Genomic DNA, 10529 nt, shown 5'->3' on the forward strand with positions numbered 1-10529 from the left:
ACACGAGCGTTGCAGTAACGGTGGAAATTGCATTGCAACGAACAGCTGCAACATCAGCTATGCAATCCACTGCATGAAGCAATGCATGTAGCCAATATACATATGTACATACATAGTATATTGCATACATACATATGTGATGATGCTGTTGCTGACGCTGTCATGTCTGTGTCTCCTTTTTTTATAGAAGTTGTGCTGAACAAACCATTCTTTGCGGCAGCTCAGGCATTTGCACTTTTTCCGCAATTTAATCGCAAGTGCACTTATGTACATATGTATGAAGAAGTATCATATACATATAAGTATGTACATATGTATGTATGTTTATATAGGACTGTATGTATGTAAGTCTACGATTTGCCTTTGCTGTTGTTCAACTATGATCGTCTTTCATATAAAATTGTGGCAATTTAAACAATTTTAGGGTCATTTTATAAATTTTTGAACAAATTAGGTATTTTTGAAAGGATAGCATAAAAAAGCAATATTACAATATTATTGTGCAATATTATTGTACACAATTATTGTACAATATGATGGAAAGGTTTGCATAAGAAAGTGCATAAAATATTTTCAATAGATTTTATAAAATTATTGTGCAATATTATTGTAACAACATTGTCGAGTATATTTACAAGGCAAAATTACTGGAAATATTGAGATGAAGTTCAATTTTTTGTCAATATTTCATCCAATACATACATATGTATGTACATACATACATACATACATATGTATATGTACATATGTACTTGTAGAATGGACTTTCGTACCACCTTTAACGGAATCGGAATATCAGTGTCATAATACATACTACTTATGTACATATGTACAAATGGTACAATATTATGACCGGGCAGCGAATTTAAAAAAAATTCCATGAATGTGCAATATTATGGGGCAAATTTATTACACAATATTTTTTTAATTATTAATATTATTGTGCAATGTTATAACTAAGTCAATATTATTGACCATTTCGCTGTTAATATTTTTGACAAAAATTATTATATATTTTTATCAATACCATTGTGTGAAGTATGTATATTGGGCAATACGTATGTATATTAGTCCATTAAATCATTGAGTTTATCTTTATGTGAGTATTGTAATTATCTCGGCATTACTAATAACTAGCAGTGTGTTATATTGTGGAAAAAATTTATTGTACATTATTTTTTAATTATTATTATTGTGCAATGCTTTAATTAAGTCAATATTATTGACCATTTTTTTTATAATATTAAATATTCATCACTTTTTAATATTTTAGTGTATTTTCGTCAATAACATTCCATAAATTATATTGTGCAATATTAATGCAATTTCATATTTTTATTTTCTAATTATATGGACCTCAGTGCTACAATTACCTCAGTATGACTGATCAAATTTATTTTGTATATATCGAAGAATACCGTTATTTAAAATTTTGGCTAAGAACCTCGTCTCCCGAAAAGAAAAGCAAAGTTTCGACTGTACTTTTCCAGACGGCTATAGTAGAATATTGTGAGAAAACCCAATATCGAGCCATAGTTTTCAAGAATGTCTCATGGTTAATTAATTAGTGTGCCTCTCGTAGTAACCCACTTCCAACTAATCAACTCATTAGCGAATGCGCACGCAAAATGTTAAGGTCTGCACAAATATCCAGCTCAACCCACACCAAAAATAATCAGCGTCCAACTAATTACTTAGCCCATAGTTGCCGTTCATCGAATGAGCGCACCGACCAATGCACCAGCCACGATGTTCGATGAATTGTTAGTGGCCAGATCTCAATGGGGGAATTGACTCATAAAACTGGTGGCTTACACATGGTGCGGTGCGGTTTGTACGATGTTGTGGGAAAATCAGATCATTTGCATATTCGCATATGAATTTTAAGCGCCGTGTTGTGGACCACGTTGTTGCGCCCATTTATGTAACTAACATACATAACATATACCCACACAGTGTAAATATATGTTGGTGTATGTTGTAAACCCAATAGATGAACGTTATTAGTTTCCAATCAAAGACAATGCTAGGATACCAGAAACATAAAATATAGGTGTATAAATTCCACAGTTGAACGACGATTAGTTTGTGAGATATAATATTTAATATTTTAAGCCATTTTTAGAGGTTTAATAAATCCCCTGAAAGCTGAACACGGAAGAAAGATCATCCTCCCGGTTGTAAAAAAAAGAGGGAAAAATACACAAAATATCTTCAGAAGACCCTAAAATGAAGTCTGCCGATACAACTGACACTAAGAATAGAAAGATTGAGTAACGTCTCGAGCATATCATTCATGAATATTTGGGTATACAACAATCGTTACAAAGTAGGCGAGCTCACAGTCGACCAAATACGATAAACCCAAGGTAAAAAGCGGAGACAACGTTTATATTTGGGTATTTTGAAATAAAAAAATCGAATGATGCCATATACCATACAACAGTACTTTTATTGGATCGTTTAAAGCTCGAGGTCTTGGAAAAGGGATCTCCATGAAAAGGCAAAAAATGGTTTGTCTTAGGATTGTCATAATTGAACTCCAAACTGTGCTGTAGCATCCATTTAATCTGGCTGCCAGTGAAATTTTACTGGTTCTCAGCCCTTAGAATGTTGTCAAAAATCCCTCGCTGAACCCTCCTCGAGGATGCCGATTGGTAATAGATACCACAGTGTCAAGACGATGGCAGGCATGGGCTGGTAACAATTCGTCCTTATTGCAATTGGGAGGTATCTAACTAAGGTCTAACTTTTTATCTAAGTGTTCGTTGCATAATAGTAAAGCTTATTATGGTTGGTGGAGAAAAGAGCAGCATTTGTAGCAAGCTCGAAAACATCCAGCCCAAAGATAGAACCGGAGCTTGGTCGAGGTGCAGCGGCTGGTACTAACACAGTAACAGTCGCTGAAGCTAAGCCTAGCTCCAAGATGGTAACAACGCCAACGGCAGCGGGAACCAAAGTTTGTAACCAAAATACTTATGTCTACAAAGCAGGGATAAACTTCTCCATTCCAAATCATTGCTGCTAGAAGTGCGTCTGATTCTGCCCACAAATTGCCCAGAATTTTCAAGAGTGATGACCTCAGAAGAATATTTGCTGGAGGTTTACGTTAAAAAAAAACAACGAAATAATTACAATATTATTTTATAAAATTATTGAGTAATTTTATTGGATGGTTTACGTTAAGAGCAAACAAAATAATTTCAATATTATTTTTATAAAATTATTGCGCAATATTATTGTATAAAGTTATTGTGCAATATTATTGTGTCTATATTGTCGACCATATTTGCAATGCAAAATTACTGGATATATTAAGATAAAGATCAACTGCCCAAAAATAGCCTATTTTCAAGAGTGATGACCTCAGAAGAATATTCGCTCGACAGGAGTTTGGCGACAAGGAAGAGTAAGTCGTCAATAATGATGTCTATATTAAAAGAAAAAAAACTATTACAAAAATGGTATCGAAAGATCGCTACCGCTGTACTATTTTACTGAAATTAAGAAAACCAGACCAATTGTTTTTGGAATAATGAAACCGCTGACGGAAATCGAATTTAGGCTGAATCGTAACAAAAACGATTCATTTCTGAAGCGGAGATGAAAAGTCTGTCACTTGTGACAATTTCAAGCGAAAGCGATCGTGGTCGAATCGCGGTGAGCCGGTGCGAACTTTGGTCACGGCAGGATTGGTGGTCAAAAAGATTTTTTTAAGTATTTGGGATGACACGTTCACCTACACTGTAGCACAGTCAACAATTGGACCTTAAAGGTGAAGAAATTTTGAAGAAGCAGTCTGCTTTGACCAAGCGAAGAAAAATCCTGCTTCAACAGGATAACACCAGATCACACACATCGATAGCCACTCATCAGAAGCTCTGGGAGATTGTTTATGCATCCACTTTATAGTCCGGACCTACCACCAAGTGATTTTCTGCCTGTTCCTGTCTATGGCGAATGACTTTACTTGTGAAAGGTAACTAACCCAAGTTTTAGACAATAGGTACTAGGGTTTCTAAGAAAGTTACAGTAACAATTGTTGAGATCAGATCACTATAGCATATAGCTGCCATACAAACTGAACGATCAAATTTCTTTTGTATTCGTGAAAGATATTATACATAGTTCCAGTGCAACCGAACTTAACGGATTTTCTTTTGTTTTTAATATTTGATAAGTATACATAACTCGTTGTTATCGAGTTATGCTATTATTGCTTGTAACTACAGACATTATCGTGTCATTCGTTAATTTATTCGCTACTGAGTCGGCATAAAAGTGTTTGCTGTGTTGCCTTAGCGCTCAATGTGATGTGATAATGAAAAAATTCAGCACTATGATTCGTAAATTTGTATTTGTAAATCGTTGCTGTTGGTTTGATGTGCCCTACAGTTTGGCGAGAACAGTCGTCGGCTCACCAAAATCAATGCAACAATGCGCTTAGCAATGCTTAAAATGCAAATATGCGAGTACGCATACTAGATGACACACACACACACACTCATACATGCATAAATATAGTTATGTCTAAATATAGTATGCATACCTGTATTACTCCGACGCTGCATTTCAGCTAATCGTCAACGCTTGCCGCCAAACAATAAAAGTATCTGCACCCATGCATATACATATGTGTGTATGTATACCTACAGGTGCCTATGAGTGTGTGTGGGTGCAATGTTGGTCAAAATCGTTCGCGTTGCATTACATTTGTTCGCTGGTGCTGCATGCCAGCTGACATTACGCTTGCGCTTCTTCCGCGCTTCATTCCACTCCAATCGCTTTGTTGTTATTTGCTAATGTGCGCTGACCGAAGTCGAGCCGTTTGCATTACGTTTCGGCTTTTTCTATTGCATTTTGCAGTGATTCTCTAATTTCGATGATTTCGCATTTCATCGATGGCAAGCAAGGCGCATTAACAGCAACAACAACACGACAAGATTTGCATCAACGATTGTCAGTTGGAGGCTGTTAAAATGATGTCTGCCTTACATCCATGCATGCAAATGCGAGTGTATGTATATGATATATGTGTGTATGTGTGCTAATGTAAAATGCCGCTCAATTCTGCAAAATAAGTAGAAAAGTAGCTAAGTATGTTTGTACATACATAAGTATATAAGTTTGTGTATATGTAAGTATGTATTTTCGTCAGACAGTTGGGCAGGTTAGTCAGTTAGGCACGAGCATGTGCAGCATTTCCATAGAATTGCTAATGAACCCATGTTTATGGCGCAAAACTAGTCAAAATAGTAAATTGGCCAGATCGCATATGCATATTGAACTGTTTGAATTGTATGTATGTATGTGTAGTTGTATTTTGCTTGATTTGTAAATTTTCTGCATACAACAGCAGATTTGCATACGCAAATTTAGTCTTAAACCCAGTTTGCTGCTATATTTGAGTGTGTTTTTATATACATACATACATATGTGAGTATATGTATTTCGGTCAGTATATTTCGGCCCATCGGCTTCGAAATTTTCGAAAATTAGTTGAAAATAAAATTCATATATAATATTTGAAGCAAGTAAAGAGCGGCTTATTGGGGATTGGGCGGCATATGAACGCTTTTCAAGACAATTAAAATAGCTCACATGTTAACCTACACAAGTTGTGTTAAATAACAGGAATTTACGATTTTTTTTTTAATATTCACTTGCTTACATTAAAGTTTTCTCCTTTTAAAATAGTTCCAATCCAATCGTCGAAACACTTATCAAACTCAAGTTTTAGGATAACCCTTAGCTCCTTCAATGACTTATTTAAATCTTTTAAAACGACGACCTTTTAAGTTCTCTTTATATTTGGATATAGGAAAAAATCACACTGTATCCGTGTATCCGTGTATAGGGACGCTGGGTCATAGTTATATACATATATATTATATGTTATTGCTTTGAGCTAAGAATTCACGAATAAGCAATGAATGATCTTCAAACAAACACAAATCAATGAGCTCATAAAATCAAGTCTCACTTTAGCGGCTGCTTTTTTATTAAGAATGCAATAAATGCAGCTGAGAATTGTATCCATACCACAGTGACATGTATATAAACAATATAAAAAATATAAGAAAAATTTGATAAATGAACACTTCAAGCCCGCGAAATTTTTAAGTTTGGAATTCTCGTTATTTTCTGTACCAATATTATACATACCGAACAGATGTGGTACAGTTTTCAAAACACACAACATTATTGCCTGAAAACAAGTTTCTACTTTTGCCTTTAAAATATGTATCTCAGAAATGGAGTGGATATAAAGTCATTCATAGACATGGTGGACCTCTTAGGTTGATATCAGATGCAAGCGAGAAGCGATACGAAGGCTGAAACAATAACAGTTCAAGCGAAGAAAGATTCTATAGAATGTCAGAGTGAAAGCGGCAAAGCGAGGCATGCTGTTACATTGCTTTTTAAGATGAAGAATTCCATATTTCGAAAGGTGCTGTTAACATGTCTTGGACAATATCCAATCTTTAGGAATTGTGCCAATATCCAGATAAATTTTATAACTACGAAGGAAAAGACATTCAACTACCATGTATCCTAATAAAATTGCACCAGATCCTGAAAGGAATTGAACAATTTTTATTAAGTAGGTACCCTATTCCATAGTATAAGTTAATAATTACAACAAATTTGTTAATTTAAGAACAAACACTAATAAAAGCAAAAAGAGTCCAAGTGAGAAACCACAACACAACCTGCTTTGTCTCTATGCCCTCTTGAGGTTGCCGAAAATCACTTGGTGCTCGCTCCCTTTATGACAACTTTGAGCGATTTACATAAGAAGACACCAGCAGCAATTTATAGCTAGAAGTGTGTCATCTTATAGCATCTCGTTTCTACTCTGACATCAGCTTTACTGATTATATTGGGGTAGCCGTATTTCGACCATATTTTACATAAAATCACTATAGGTGCTAAGTTTTATATTCATGCCTTCATTAATATTTGATTCGACTACTGACAACCAATTAATTAGGAGCAATTCAAAACGCTATCACATGGATTGCATGGTTGAAGGACGCGATGGCGATACCGTTTTCAAACGGTAGCATAAGTTTATTAAGTGCATGTTATGTACTGAATTGGATTAAGATGGGTCCATATTAAATATTTTGGCTTGAGATCTATAAACTAATATGTACAGCATTGCAAAAATTAAGTACTCTCCTTACGCAGCCAAAATATATAGCAGCTCCCCACAAAGCAAGCATTTTGTAGTTAAAAATTCTTTCAAAAACCGACCGACCGATAAGTACGTTAATCCAAACACAAAACATAGAAGCCACTTGATATTCGCTCTTTGTAGAGACAATGTGTAGAGTAAAAAATATTGGCAGCGGTTTCCAAACTTTCACAAAAATTGGTTTAAAAAAATTGCCAGCAAAATATTTTCCACGCAAGTAAATGATAACTAGTGATGAATTAGATTTGAGGTTTGGAAATAAAATAAACTGTAACGAAACGTAACCTTAAAATCATATTCATGTCAGCTGTTTTTGTTATGTTTTCCAAGTGGAGTATTTTCATAGCCAAAGACCTATCAATTAATGAAAGAATCTAATTGGACTTTTTTAGAGAAGCAAGGCCCTGATATTCAGCTCACATTAACAGCTGCTGCCGAGTGACAAAAACAGCTGATTGAGCATATGATAAGGCTTTTTCAAATTTGCTTGCTTTGTACCACGTTATGTACTCAGCTTAAAAATGGTATTCTCGACGTACACGAAAATAATATTGGCTTTAAATGATTGTTCCCATAAAAATATATATTAAAACAATGAAAAATTGGCTTTCTCTCTAACTCTAATATGAAACAACACGAGATTTCGTTCTAATACGAGCTCAAAATTTTGACTTAGAGCGAGATTTTTCCCTCATAAATGTTTCGTTTTCTAAAAAAATGAATTTTGATTTTATGAACTACACCAAAAAGAAATTCTTTAGTTCTGATACATTGATGGCATGAATTATGTTCTTCGTAATCAGTTGTACTCAAATTTACATATTTAACAATTTTTATCATCATGTAGTTAAGTAGTCTACTTAGGACTATTTTGAGTGTATTTATGTATGTGAACTTAGTCACATAGGTATGATTTTCGCTAGATAGAAGGTAATTAACATATCGACATTTCTTTTGAGCGCTCTCTCGCCGATTTACATAAGTATACATTATGTATTTGAGCATAATATGTTAGCTCTCTCACTTTTGTCGGTGTGATTTCTCTCAGTGAAGACAAGTACAATTCAGCAACATTTCCACTTCGGACATATCCAACTGAAAATATTTGACACGACTGTACTTTTAAAGTGAAAGACCTTTCCTTTAAGAATATGCATTTAAGCAGGTATCAAACAAAACAACTTAGGCCTGTCACAATAGAGTGTGCCTTCCAATATCCTCAGGCTATTTGAAATAGGCGTTTCCTAAGAATATGCAGCTAGTGAGACTAATACGGTTCTACTAGCATAGCACTAAAATTTCAGCAAACTGAAAAAGGAAGTTACGAAATGTCCAACTGCTTGGCGGTTTTTCCAAAGTATGTGTGTTTATATGGCAGCAATATTGAGTAGGTAAATACCGAGCAGGGATTAAGTGCAGCTGAACTATTATTTACAAGGCCATTTGTCAATAGGAAATTTGCTGTCTCAGCCGTAATAGCAAAACAAGACAACGCAAAACAATAGTGTAAATGTATGTGCGCACAGTTGGCCAGAGATGCCCGTGGATAAGCGGGAAATCCCGAAATGTTCGGCCAGTTGTGGCCACTGCATGATAAGTGTACGCTTAGGTAGGCACTTTTTCAGCAGTAAAACGAACCCATCGATCGGAACTGACACTCCATCAATTTTATGTGGCATTTCGCCGCCAATATATACGCCGTTATTGTACCCAGTAGGGAAAGGTAGAGAAAAAGTTGACTTAAAAAATAGTATTCTAGCTAGTAAGAGGAAGAGGAAGGAACTATTTAGTATCTAGAACCTAAAAATAACTGAAATTGAACACAAGTTTTGTATGTATGTACATAAGCTTAATGTGTAAATTCTCTTTTAGGAGAGGCTACGGCAGAAGATTGTGTTTAACGGCAAAAACGTTATTACAACTTATCTCTCTCACACACTAACTCGGGGAAAGTAAAAATTCTTAGGTTATTGCTTTAAACGCAATTGAGTCATCATTTCCCCACAGGGTCTGTATTACAAGCAAAAGCGGCGAACATGATAGATGGCAGCAAGTTAACGAAAAATATGATATGTAGCTCTATGGAAATGGAAATGGAAATGGAAATGGTAATGGGAAGAGCAAAAGTAAAGCGGTGAAGGGATTAGTGTAAAGAGATGTAGTAAAATGACTGCGAGAGAGGAGTGGCAGCACGCCGCTGCAGATTAAGGCACATGGCAAATAGTTGTTGTTGGAACGCATAAATCATAGCTATGAAGCGATTTTTCGTAAGTAACTAACTAATAAGCCTGGGATTAAGTGTGAAATATGTAGAAGAAAAGAGTTCGTCCTACCTTTACTTATGTAGGTATATACTTTCAGCATTTCCACAACTCGCATTTGTCTTCTAGTTTTGTAGCATTGGTTGGCTGGAATTAAAGCTAGTACGATATGATATTTTATACTTGTCAGATTATGTATGTATGTTTGTATTTAAAGGCCTCAAGTTTTGCAATTTTATTACTAAATTGCTATTTAGTGCAGGTTGCTGATATGCTTCTACATTAAGACAAATGCAAAATTTGAAATAATATTGAGATTGAGTATTGTTTTCTAGTTTTTCTTATGAAACAGGGCGTATGAGCAGGCTTACAAGTTTTATATGATTAAGAAAAGTATGAGGTACTAGCTTATCCGTTTCAAAACTAAAAATTGTTTTTAAAGTAGACCCTATTTTTTCAAAAATATCTTTAACAAAAGGACTCGAGACTTTCCATAAGTTTTCAGGCGAAGAAAAAACGATATAATAGAAATCATTCATATTGAAACATAATTGGAGTTTTGGTTATAAAATGGTTATATTGGGTAGTCGAAAAAGTATTTTCGTATTTCTAATCAAATTTTAACATATTTTTTTTATATTTATACCAATAAATAAATAAGCAAATATGTACCATTTTGGTTGACCACTTTTGCCATTTTTCCGCTAGAGACATTATTCAATCAGTGTGAAACTTTCATCTTTATAAATCGAAATTTTGAAATTTCCTGAACGGAAGTGATCGAACCATTGTAGAGCTACATGAGCTGATGCAGCATCGTTTCCGTGAGCTTCACAAATTTCATTGGTGGCTTGCGTGGCATTCTTCTTTTTTATATAAATATTTTCTTCTTTATTTTCACTAATTTTTGAACATCTGCAATTTTTTCAACTTCCCCGAATTTCAGTTTTTTTTTGGTTAAATGAAGCTTAAAATCTCACCTTTACAACACTATATGGAATGTGATTGGTAGCATTGGAGATACACGACTGCGACGACATCTATTGACAAAATACGAAAAGACTTTT

This window comes from Bactrocera tryoni, chromosome 2 (genome assembly GCF_016617805.1).
Source record: "Bactrocera tryoni isolate S06 chromosome 2, CSIRO_BtryS06_freeze2, whole genome shotgun sequence".
NCBI classification, from domain to species: domain Eukaryota; kingdom Metazoa; phylum Arthropoda; class Insecta; order Diptera; family Tephritidae; genus Bactrocera; species Bactrocera tryoni.